The sequence below is a fragment of the Pteropus vampyrus genome, unplaced genomic scaffold, assembly GCF_000151845.1.
Source record: "Pteropus vampyrus isolate Shadow unplaced genomic scaffold, Pvam_2.0 Scaffold217, whole genome shotgun sequence".
In the NCBI taxonomy this organism is placed as follows: domain Eukaryota; kingdom Metazoa; phylum Chordata; class Mammalia; order Chiroptera; family Pteropodidae; genus Pteropus; species Pteropus vampyrus.
This window is the reverse complement of record NW_011888998.1, coordinates 3251212-3263526: the sequence shown is the minus strand read 5'-3', so window position 1 is coordinate 3263526 and position 12315 is coordinate 3251212. Positions and strand designations below refer to the sequence as shown.

The following is a 12315-nucleotide window of genomic DNA, read 5'->3' as shown; positions in this document are numbered from 1 at the left end:
TGGATCATGGAAATTCATCTCTATTCCTGTTGTGCAGATTTGACAACACAGGGAAACCCAATGTATCACTGCTCTAACCTCCCTTGTTTATCCAAATTAGAGGCATCTGGCACCACCCAGTGGCCCATCTGTACATAGACATCCTAGTAATGCAACAATGTACAAAGACAATACAGGAGCTACAAATATGAACAAGGCAGTTACCATCCTTTTGTAGCCAATAATCAATTAGAAAAAAACGAGTACACAACTATGATACAAGAGATACAAGTATCAGTATCATTAAAAAAGTTATATATGTACACACACACACACACACACACATATATATATATATGTATGGATATATATATAAATTCAGTTGTGGTTGAACAGAGGAATTAGTTTCAGGGAGAAAGGAAAAGCTTCCCTGGAGAAATTAGCTTTCAGCTGGTCTTAAAAGCTAATAGGTAACTTTTAATGAGTAGAGTGACAAAGACATTCCACCAGGACGAGAATGAGAAAAGAGAAGAAAGATGAAAAATCTAATACGTTCAAGAAAATACATGGCTAGTCTGGTTTGGTTAGATGGTGGGGTGTAGTTGATTAGTTAAGAAGTATAGTAGAAGGGTGGGTGGGTGTGTGTACTGAAATGGACAGAAAAAGGAGAAACAAGTTTAAAAGGTATTACATTGCTGAGGTAAGAAGCAATGAAGTTCCTACCTGTCTTAGACTGATGACAGAGAAAATTAAAAGGGGATCAATGTAAGAAACATTACAGAAGAATTAATAGTATTAGCTCAATAAGCTGTTACAAAGCTCAAAAAGTCAAAAAGACAAGTTTGAGTCTGGATGTCCAGAGGGAATCAAGTGCCAAAAATGAGAAGCTGGCACATGGGGGAAGAGATGAATTTGATTTTAATTGTTTAAAATCAAAGCTGATTTTAGACTTACATGGCCTGAAAACTTGAGTAATAAATTACAGCCAGAGAGACAGACTTGGAAATTATTTGCACAGAGAAGCTTCAAAATCAAATACCTTGTAAATAATATCTCACTTGAAAAACAAATAAGTAAATTAAGTACCCAAGAAAGCTCTGAGAGTCCAAGGAAAGAATTTTATGGAATACCTACCCTTAGGAAATAAAGAGAGGGAGATAGAGAAATGCTCAGAGAAGTAGAAGGAATAATGAGGGTGTTAAATGCCTTAGAAGTCAAGAGATAAAAAGATTTCATGAAGGCAGGGATGGTCTATGTTTCAAATGCTACAGAGAAATATAGAAAGATGCACACTGAGAAAAGGCCATTAAGAGTTAGAACAGCTTTTCTATGGGATTACCTCAGTTACAGAGAGAGAATCCTTGTTTTCTCCCTATTCAAGGATTAAAAACGAAATTAGGCCATCTCTTCAGTATAGTTATTAGGTCCATTAAAATTATTTCCTTAAAAAATTCCTTGGCTTACCAATTAATCATAACCTGAGTCCCACATTTAAACAATTCAAAAACGTTTTTATTCCTGCTGTCATTTGGACAGAACTTTTATAACTTATATATGCTTTTTAAAAATATACTGAATTCTACCTTTCAGCTCATTTGCTTCATCAGTTGGCAGAACAGCCATATTTAAAGATAGCATACGGTATAATAGAAAGAAAAGGGCTTTAGTGTCAGTCAGACCCAGGTTTGACTTCTATTTCTCCCACCTACTTTTGAGTGTTTCTTTTCTGTAAAATGGGATGATGCCATTACCCTGCAGAAATTGGTTTTGAGGATTAAAGATGATGTTTGCAAAGAGGCTGTCTGTACATGGTAGCATTTATACTATTTTTCTAGCCTCTCATCTCTGGTTCCAGATTGCATTTCCTAGAGAAGCCTGGGCTTCTTTGCCACACAGCAATGATCCGCCAAACATGGTACAAAACTTAGGACACAGTCTCGAATCTATGAAATCTGCTTACCTGCTCTCATTGGCCTTTTAAAGAATTCAGAGAGCTCTGTCAACATCATCTTTTGAGCACTTTCATGTTCTAAGAACCAGGATAAAGCGATATACCCAGAAACCCACGATATAACCCTCCCACTAAGGTCTTCTTCCTCCAGAAGGTTCAAAGGATAGCTAAGATGAGAACTTCAAAACAATGACCACAGATGATGATAAGAAAGATAAGGAAGTCCTACAACAACTATCCTATGAACAAGGAAATTTGTTCTTCCTTTGGATGAATACTTCCTTTCTCTGTTGATAGTACCAAATGCCCTGTGTTTATAGCTTATTGGTTTTAATTCCAATAACAGTATTTCGGTATGTTAGGAATGAACTCTAACCCTTTATGCTGTCTCCGGATGTAAAGCTAAGGAATTTTTTATAATGGCTAAACCCGTTTATCTCAATTCAAATGATTCTTAAGAAAATCCATTTCTGAGGAAATTCCACTGTGTTTCCACTATGAAATGATTTACCTTTATTTCAGAACCCAGTCCCCATTACCAGTTTTTGCCACTCACATCCTAAATTTTTCTCAAATCGCTGGAAAAGACACTAGAGAGATAAAAGGGTGATACTCCAAAGGTACAATTTACAATGAAATAATAAAGAAAGAGAGGCTAAAAACATCAAGAAGTACCCTCCTACCTAGGTTAAAGGGCAGAATTAAGTTAAAGACATACCTGACATTGTGGCAGTGCTTAAAGTACACTAAAGAACTACAGTCTCTTGGCTACCACTAGAAGTAAATCCTATAGTAGCTTTCCAGATAGCTAAGATAAACCAAGAACAACAACAAAATGACATGTGAGACAAGCATGGATGCTTCATATTAGAACTTGGCCAAACCTCTTTAAACAGTATCTTCAGAGGATAAGAGCAAATACCTAACCTCTCAGATACAACGACAAAAATTTTTTGAGATGACCCAATCCATCAGACATAACATATTTCATTAATAAAATGCCATCTTTGTCATATTAATCACTCACCATGCTCAATTTGCAAACATAGAACAGACTCAGTTCATTAGTTTATCTCTCACATACACTTTCCTGGGGTTAAGGTAGTACTTGAGAAACTGGGCTTCTGGCCCAGAAACTATGCCCTATAGAGGTAGAGATAAAAGACTGCTGTAAAGAAGCAACTAATTCATAAAATTCATCACACACTAATTTTTAAAGAGCTTTCAAGGACTTTCTTCTCACTCCAAAAGAACTGAATCAGTAAACGAGACAGGTAGCCCCTTTTTCTGACCAATTTTAACAGCGATGAAGTTTCTTGGGTACATTCACGAAAATGAAAGATGAAGTTTTCATTTTACTGTATAGCTAACCTAAAATCACTGACATTTGGCCCTGAAATTAAGATATGCATAGTCACTACCTCTATGCCTGTTGCTGATTCAATTCTTTCAGTTGCCTAGGTTCCAAATGGGTAAGGATAAATAACAGATTATCTTGGCTCACTGATAATCTTCTTAAGAAAAAAAAAATCTTAATTCGATCTTAAAAACTAGCTCTAACACCAATGTTAAATAAAGAGCTCTGCTTGGATAACTAACTCTGTCTTTTATAATCTGGACATTTCCTAGACATGTTTAGAATAACTTTTCTACAGTAGATAATATCCAGAAATAAATCTATTTACTGAAAACAATGTTTAACTAGTCACTTCACGATTTTAAAAGCCTGGAACTCATTGACAGAATACAGGACCTAGAGTATGAAACTCTGAAGAGCTCTGTCTCTCACAACAGGGTGCATTTCTATACAATGCCTTCTTATAGCGTCTGTTTGCTTTTGAAATGCCACTATTGTTTTAAACTGGCGACAAAAAAAGCTGCTTTCTTTTAGCTCTCTCTGAAGACAAACTTCTGTCTTAGGTTGATCCCTGTCGACACTAAGGATCATAGCAATGGAACTGAATCTTATACATTTAATAGAGTGCTACATAAAATGTCATGTCAGGCTAGAAATTAAGGTCACAAGTATACCCAGCCTCCCATTCAGCCATAATACTTCCTAATAAGATGTGATAATTCTTATGCAACACCTTGAAATATGAAATAGCTTCGGAAAGATAAGAATCTTAAAGTTGTGGTCTGCAGACTAAGAATATTGACTCATTGTATACACAGATGTCACCTGGAGCCTACTATGTGAACCCTTCCTCGGGGACAGGGGAGGGGGAATCTTAACCAACATACAAAGTAATAAAGAACAGTTACGCCTCTTTCAATATATTTTCTTTTCTACTCTGGCCCAACATAGATCTCCAGATCTCGTAAAAACACAAACAATAAAAATGCAGTCTTGGCCCATCTCACCACTCTTCATCTCAAGGCTTTACCTTTCAATAGAGAGAACTTAGACCCTGCATGGTGGTAATGCTAGTTGATCAACTCTAAGTTGATCACTGGCCTGAATGAATATAGTTGCTTTCATCACAATATAATCAACACTTTAACTTTCACGTGCCCTTACCTACACCAAAAAGATGTGGAAAAAAGCCAATAAGATTAAAAACTTTTCGTCTGTGCTGTCATATTATTAAGATGGTCTAGCTGGGAGATGAAATAAAAAACTCTGCATTCCTAACTCTCTAGCCCAGAGACACTTCATAGAGAAAGGAGACCTTTTCATGGTCTAGTTCTTTGATAATCTATTGATGAAGATCACTACAGAGCCCAACATTTAGAAAAAAATGTATTCCCTGCATGGCAAAAAAGGAAAAAACATACGTAGTAGCTGGACCAGAGGTGGTGAACAACACTGAAGCAGGAAGAAAAGGAATTATAGGCATACCTCATTTATTGTGCTTCCCAGATGTTGTGTTTTTTACAAATTAAAGACAAGACTCTCTACCACCAAAAGGATTACAACTTGCTTTATGGCAATTTTGGCTTTACTGCGGTGTTCTGGAACAGAACCCATAATCTCTCTGATATATGCCTGCACAATACTTGTGTCAACTTTGATCAGGTGTACTAATAGAGAGACCAGAGGAAGGAAGAAATGAACAAAAGAAACTTATCAATGTGTAGTTTAAAAACGTATTTTAATATACATACACCAACATCTAATATTCCTGCTGTCCTGTGGTCATAAACTGAACTGAAGCATGCTCAGAAGACAACCAATCCCAGGTGAGCACCTACAAAGCAAACATCTAAGCTGACCGATTAAAAGCAAATTTGAAAAAATAACCAGGAAAACACATTCAAAAAGCAAAATGCAAATAAGTGTAAACTAACTTAGTCAAAGCCATATCGATGATGTACAAAAAAACAGAGGAAAAAAATTTGTCTATTATATGCTAGGCATAATCTGAGCTTTATATAGGTTCCCTCATACAATACTAACAATGACCTTAAGAGGTAAGTGGTATTTATCCTACCGTTAGAGAAAATTAAGACAGAAGTTTAAGTAACTTGCCCAAGGTCACATGGCTAATAAATCTCAGTACAGTATTTAAACTCAGGTCTGTCTAGCTCTAAAGACTGTACTTTTTCCCTTCATATCTTACTGATACAAATACATACCTCCAATAATAACCTTATTCCAGTTCATAACGAGCATTTTCTAATCAGAACGTCGTGTGAAATAAAGCTCACCAGTGTCACACTCAATCTTTTCCTACTACAAATCATGAAGATATTAAGAATCAGCCAGGCTTCCCTCCCAGAGCCACTCAGCTCTTCTGTCACATCCCACGAACCTCCACCATAGCACTATTCTCTGCTACCAAAACCCAAAAGTCTTACAAAAATTACATTTACAAGTGTGTTCTGACTCCTTCTTTGGCACTTGTCCATGCTGCTGAATGTACAGGATGATTCCTCTGCTGACCAAGAATTCTTCATACCAGCTACAAAAAAGCAGCCACTTTTTTCTACCCAAAAATTACCACTATGTCCTGAAAAGTTGGTGGACTGAACTCAGACACCAACTAAAGAAAGGTAGCATCACTCATCACTCCCCAGTTTTGACTGACAAGCAGCTAAATATTACCCTCTAAAGTGCAAGGAATGACAACGCAAAGCTTTCAAAGAAATCTGATTTGGCAAAAGGCTAAACAGAACTCAGGCAAACTAATTCCCAGCTTTTAACAATGTGAGAAACATGATCTACACAAATGCAAAACAAAATGCAAATGAGGGAAACATTCACTTCTAGGCCTGAGTCATTTGAAGATATACAGCAATAGTTCTGGACAGAAAAAGTCAAGACGCCAACAGCCAATTAAACCCGTAAAAGTAATTTAACCAGAGCTGGAACACAACCAAAAACAATATCCCAATTCTTTTGGAACTTGTGGTAAGAATTTTGTGACTTTAGTGGTCAGCACTTGAGCACCAGGGTAGGGGCTCTATCTTGAACTCAGGAATTTAAATGCCCTCAACTCCTACTCACCTTTCCTCCTTTATCACTGAAGTAGGGCCAAGCTGAGCTCCTGAGAAAATAAGCCTGTAGATTCACTGAAGGACTGAGAAAAATTAAAGTTTAAATGGCAACGGTGTCTCCTCTACTAAACATAATAAAAAAATATTTATGCCTATATTTTAGTATTTTTAGACCTCAGAATTATTTAAAACCAGAGTAATTTATCTAATTCTTACTATTGAGTACATAACCTACAAAGTTACAGAAATAAAATGAACCAGGCAAGTCATCTCCCAGCTCCATTAACACGTAAAAGTCATTTAAAAGGAAAACCTGAATCTTTTCAACCCTAACCCACAACCAAACCTCTCAAAAAGCCACAGAGTCGGGGGTGGGGGTGGGGGCGAATCCTGGAGAGAATGTGATAGCGCTGGGGCCGGTTTGTTTACAGACTCCAGCAACAATCGTGAGTCAGAAATTCAAGCCACAAGATGCTTTCCAACTAACAGGGACCAAACAGGACCGTTCTACGGTGTCCTGAAAGATCTCAGGGTGAAGGAAGGTAAACTAAGAAAATTATATTACAAAGGGTACAAGAACAGCCTGCAACAACTGGCTCCGGGGTTCTTGGACCTCGGCCTTCCGTACAAGGTGCTGGGCCCGAGAACTCGGGATGGGGGAGGGGGCGCATTGCCCGGTGGCCCCGAGGTGACGGGGAAACGTAGGGCGAGCCGCGTCCCTCAATCTAAGAGGGAGAAAAAGCACACACAAATGGGTCACCCAACGAGGGAAGACGTCCCAGTGGATTGTGGGGCAGGCTCTTGGGGGCAACCCCAGGGCTGACCGGAGGAAAGGGCAGCCAGTCCTCCCATCGGAGACTTGAGTCAAGGGAAGAAGACCTGAGCCCTAGGAGCTTAGGAAAGAAGTCAAACCTATCCTGAGGGGGAATGGGCCAGGGTAGAGAGGGGCAGGCCAAGCCGGAACAAGACACGGACCGGGTAGGTCAAAGGGTGGGGGGGGGTGTCCGGCTGGGGCAGTTACAAGCATGTGAGCCGGCGAGGCTCAGCAGCCCGCTTCCCGTTTCGGGTCATCCTTCTGCTAGCAGCTGCTCCGACTGTTCCAGGCCCAGCCGCCCTGTCCACTGCCGCCACCAACGCCGCCGCCATCTTACATTGGCCAGCGGCCGCCACCACCACCTCCTCCGCTCTCTGCGCTTGCGCCTGCGCTGCCACGCTTTCCGGCCCCGTTTGCGACGATGTGCTGGAGAAGACGGAGGCAAGAGTGGTCGCGCGAGTTCACGGCTCCCAACTCTCCTCGAAGGATGCGTAAGGGGCGGGGCTTAAGGCCAACGGAAAACAAGGCGAGGGGCGCGTGCGCATTACCTAGGAGGCGACGTCGTTTTTGTAGTCCTTCGGGAGGCTCGCATCCCTTGCGATATTAAGAACAAACGCGAGTTAAGGCCCTCTCAGAGTTGTGGTGATAATAAAATTCATTCCTAACGGGCAGGCAGGTGACTTCCATTTTCTGCCCGGTTTTTGAATACTGGGACCAGCAGTTCTCGCCAATTTTTCTCTGAAAACCGTATTTCCCATGAAGACGATTTTCTTAAGTGGTTTCTATACCTTTGAGGCCGACTTCCCCCTGAGAATCACCATTTACCCATTTTTAAAGAAGGGAGTCAGAAGCTTGAAGTGCAGCTAAACTACTCGAGACTTTTTCTCTAAAGAGGGGTGGTGTGTTGAAGGTTCCCAAGAATGGACCCAGTGATGTACACTCTGCTTCCGACACCTTAAGGAAGCTGCAGAAGATCCCTGACAGAGTTACTCCCAGCTGCCAAGCTGGGGGATTTTTTTACCAGAAGGCCATGGTGCAAGAATATGACCCCGTCTCTCACCTCCTCTACTGCTACCCTCCTATTATAACTCATGTATTAGACTGTTGGAATAGACACCTAGCTGTTTCGTGTATTTCCATTATTGTCATGCTAGTTCAGCATAAGTCAGCCAGAGTGCCCTTTTGAACTGCAAGGTCATATTTCCCTGCTCAAAACTTCCAAGAGCTTCCCATGACACAATAAAAATGAAAATGGCTTTCAGGGTGGGCCTTCCGTGATCTGGCACCTATTTCTCCCCTATCGACTCTCACGCTACACAGTTCTGCTCAAGCTTTATTGGCCTTCCCCTTGTCACGCCAACCAAAACATGCTGCGGCCTGGGGCTTTTGCACGTGTTCCCTCTTTGGGGAATGTTCATCTTTTCTTCTGATATTTAGAAATGCTAATTATTTTGGTGTACTCTCCTTGTATCCGGCAACCTTGCTAAGCTCACTAATTCTAATAGTTTATTTGTAGGTTCATTTGGGTTTCTACATATCTAATCATAGTATACTAGTTAAGAACACTGGTTTTATTTATTTTCCAAAACAGAACTTTTCCCCCCATCTCTCCACTTTGGCAACCATCAGCTTGTTCTCTGTATCTATGGGTCTGTTTCTGTTTTTTGTTTATTCACTTTTTTTTTTAGATTCCAAATATAAGTGAAATCACACAATATTTGTCGCTTTGACTTATTTCACTTAGCATACTACCCTCTATGTCCGTCCATATTGTCGTAGATGACAAGATTTTATTCTTTTTATTGCTGAGTAATATCCCATTGTATGTACCATATCATCTTTACCCATTCATCTATTGATGGACACCTAGGTTACCTCCATATTGTAAGTAATGCTGAAATGACCATAGGGATGCATATATCTTTTCAAATTAGTTTGTCTTCTTCAGATAAATACCCAAAAGTGGAATTGCTGGGTCGTATGACAACTATTTTTCATTTTTTGCAGAAGCTCCATACTGTTCTTCCATAGTGGCTGCACTAATTTAAAGCCCTTAACAGATCTTTACTAGACTTGCGTTCTCTGCTTAATCAGCTCTCTACTTAAATGCTACGTCCTCTGAGAGGCAGCTCTTGACTATTCCAACTAAAATGGGACCCTACACCACCATCCTTTTTTGTCCTGTTAGTTAAACATAAGGCAGCCATGTTTACTCTGCATTTATTTACTCTGCATTTTTCCATAACATTTTTTACCTGTAACATTTAACCTATAATTATGTTTTTAAATCTAACTGTACTGCTAGAATATAAGCTCTATGAGGGCAGGTTCTTTGTGTTTTTCATCCTTCTAACCCCAACATCTAGAAAAGTGCCAAAGCACAAAGTAGCTATCTAATGCCCTACCATTCTACCTACTCATTCACTCATTCCATCAACAACTATTGAATTCCTACTACATATGAGGTCCTGTTCTAGGTGCTGGAGCTGCAGTAGTAAATAAGACAAATCAAGATTCCTGCATTCATGGAACTTATTTATTAGTGTAGGAGTTGTGAGTATAGGGGGAAGAGAGGGACACACAGATAATATTAAGTTATGGAGAGCACTGTAAAGGAAAAGAGAGCAGGGTGTGCTCTTTTTTATAAGGGATTCAAGGAAGGCCCCTCTGCTGAGGTGACATTTGAATAGAGATCTGAAGTGAGTGAGCCATACATACTGGGAAAATAACCTTCCAGGCAGAGAAAACAGGAAGGTAAAAACAACAACAACAAAAACCCTGAACCTTGAGTGTGCTTGGCATATTCAAAGAATAGCAAGGAAGGCAAAAGAGCAGGTAAGAAATTAATTTGGAGAAACAAGATGGGAGCCAGATGTCTTATGGACTTAGTAAAAAGAGGACTTTGGGTTTTCCCCTAAGAGTGCTAGGAAGCCATGGAGAGTTTTGCATGAAAGAGTGCTATGATCTTTTATCAATGAAGAAATTTACTTTGGTTGATTCTTTGACTGCCTGAAGAGAGGCAAAATAGAAGCTGAAAGGCCAGTTAGGAAGCTATTGCAGACCTACAAGGCTAGTGTTGCAGTGGAAGTGGTTGGAAGTGGTTGGATTCAGGATATACTTTGGGTGCAAGATAAAAAGTCAAGATATCTCAGTTATTTTTTTACTTCAACAGGATGAATAGCAATGCCATTTACTGAGTGGGAGGACAGGAGCAGGTTTGAGGGGGAATTATCCAATTCTAGTTTAGACATGTTAAGCAGCAGATACCTATTAGATTTCCAAATGGAGCTACTGAGTAAACAATTGAAATATGAATCTGAATCTAACAGAAGGGACAATTGGTGATATTGTTTAGGGAGTCACTAAGATAGCCATGGGATGGGGAACACTCACTTTGTTAATGTGGAAGGAAAGAGAAATTGTCTATAGACTGAGCCTCTAATTCTGAGGCACTGGACTAGTAGAGGGCAGAGAGAAAGAAAATCCAGCAAAATTTATTTAAAAGGAGCAACCAGGAAATAGGAAGAATTTAAAAACCAAGAGAGCAAGGGGTCTTATAAAACAAACTTTTTAAATGTTTCCAGAAGGGCACTATAAGCTGTCATTCCTGTTTGAGAGTTTGATGTTGAAAATGACTGAAAATTGACCACTGCTTTGGAAACATGGAAGTTATTTAACATCTTAACAATAGTGATTTTAGCAGAGCTATAAAGATCTTCTGTGATCTGGTTTCTATGCTCACTGCTTTGATGGACACCGCCAAATTAATTGTTGTTATCACCAAATCTTCTCTTATTTTGGGCTTTCCTATTACATTTGAGGTTGTGGTGATCATTACCCCTTCTAGATATTCAATCTCACTGATTTCTGTGACACTATATTCCATAATTCTATTTATATTTCTCTGCCCATTTATTTTTCAAGCTTCTCTTTCTCTTCATTCTACATGCTCTTTCAAAGTGAATTTATTCATTATTAAACTACCATCAACATAGTGATGATTCCCAAGTCTTTATTTCCAACCCAGATTTCTTCAAGCTTTAGACTCACATACCTGATTGACAATGGCACTTTTAAAAAAACAGCCTTGAGATAAAATTCACATACCATACAATTCTCTCATTTAAAATGTACAATTGAATGGCTTTTAGTACACTCACAGATATGTGCAACCATCACCACAGTCAATTTTCAACCATTTTCATCACCTCAAAAAGAAAACCAGTACCCTTTAGGTATCACCACCGCCCCCCATCTTCTCATCCCTTCCAGCTCTAAGAAACCACGAGTCTACTTTATCTCTACAGATTTCCCTATTCTGGGCTTCTGTATGAACGGAACCATATGGTATATGGTCTTTTGTGACTGGCTTCTCTCACTCAGCATAATGTTTTCAAGGTTCATACACATTGTTGCATGTATGCATACTTCATTCCTTTTTATAACCAAATATTTATTGTATGGATGTACCACATTTTGTTTGTCCATTTGTCTATTGATGAACACTTGAATTGTTTCTACCTTTTGGCTATTATGAAAAATACTGCTATAAATTGCACATTCATGTGCAATTTTTATGGGGATGTTTCATTTCATTTCTCTTAGGTATATATACCCAGGAATGGAACTGTTCGGTCATATGATTAACTCTATATTTAATCATTTGAGGATCTAGCAGACTGTTTTTCTTCTAAAGAAGTTATAACATTCTACAGACACACCAGCAATGTATAAAGGTTCTAATTCTCACCATCCTTGATAATACTTGATATCTGACTTTTTGATTCTAGATATCCCAGTAGGTCTGAAGTGTTTATGTCATTGTGGTTTTGATTTGCACTTCTCTGATGACTAACAATGTAAAGCATCTTTTCCTGTTTATTTAACATTGTTATCTTCTTTGGAGAAATTTCTGTCAGATTCTTTGCCCATTTTTAAGTTGGGTTATTTGTCCTTTTATTATTGAGTTGTAAGAGTTCTTTATATATTCTAGATACAAGTCCCTTATCGGATATATGACTTGCAAAAATTTTCTCCCATTCTATGGGTTATCTTTTCACTGTTTTGATGGCGTCCTTTTTAAATTTTGTTGAGTCTAATTTATTTTTTTTTCCTTTTGCTCATGCTTTTG

General features: G+C 39.0%; 1 protein-coding gene across 7 annotated transcripts in view; it reads right to left on the bottom strand.

Annotated features, from left to right (window-relative positions):
* The window catches only part of DCAF8 (DDB1 and CUL4 associated factor 8), a 36167-nt gene extending 28498 nt beyond the window's left edge, over positions 1-7669 (bottom strand). For 2 of the 7 annotated variants that reach the window (XM_023538305.1, XM_011373072.2), the window contains exons 1-2: positions 7522-7669; positions 6381-6453 (exon numbers count right to left, since the gene is read on the bottom strand). The gene's annotated coding sequence lies outside the window, so the exon portion shown is untranslated. The other 5 variants (XM_023538304.1, XM_011373071.2, XM_023538303.1 and 2 more) reach the window with 4 other exon arrangements.
* Between the last annotated feature and the right edge of the window lie 4646 nt (positions 7670-12315).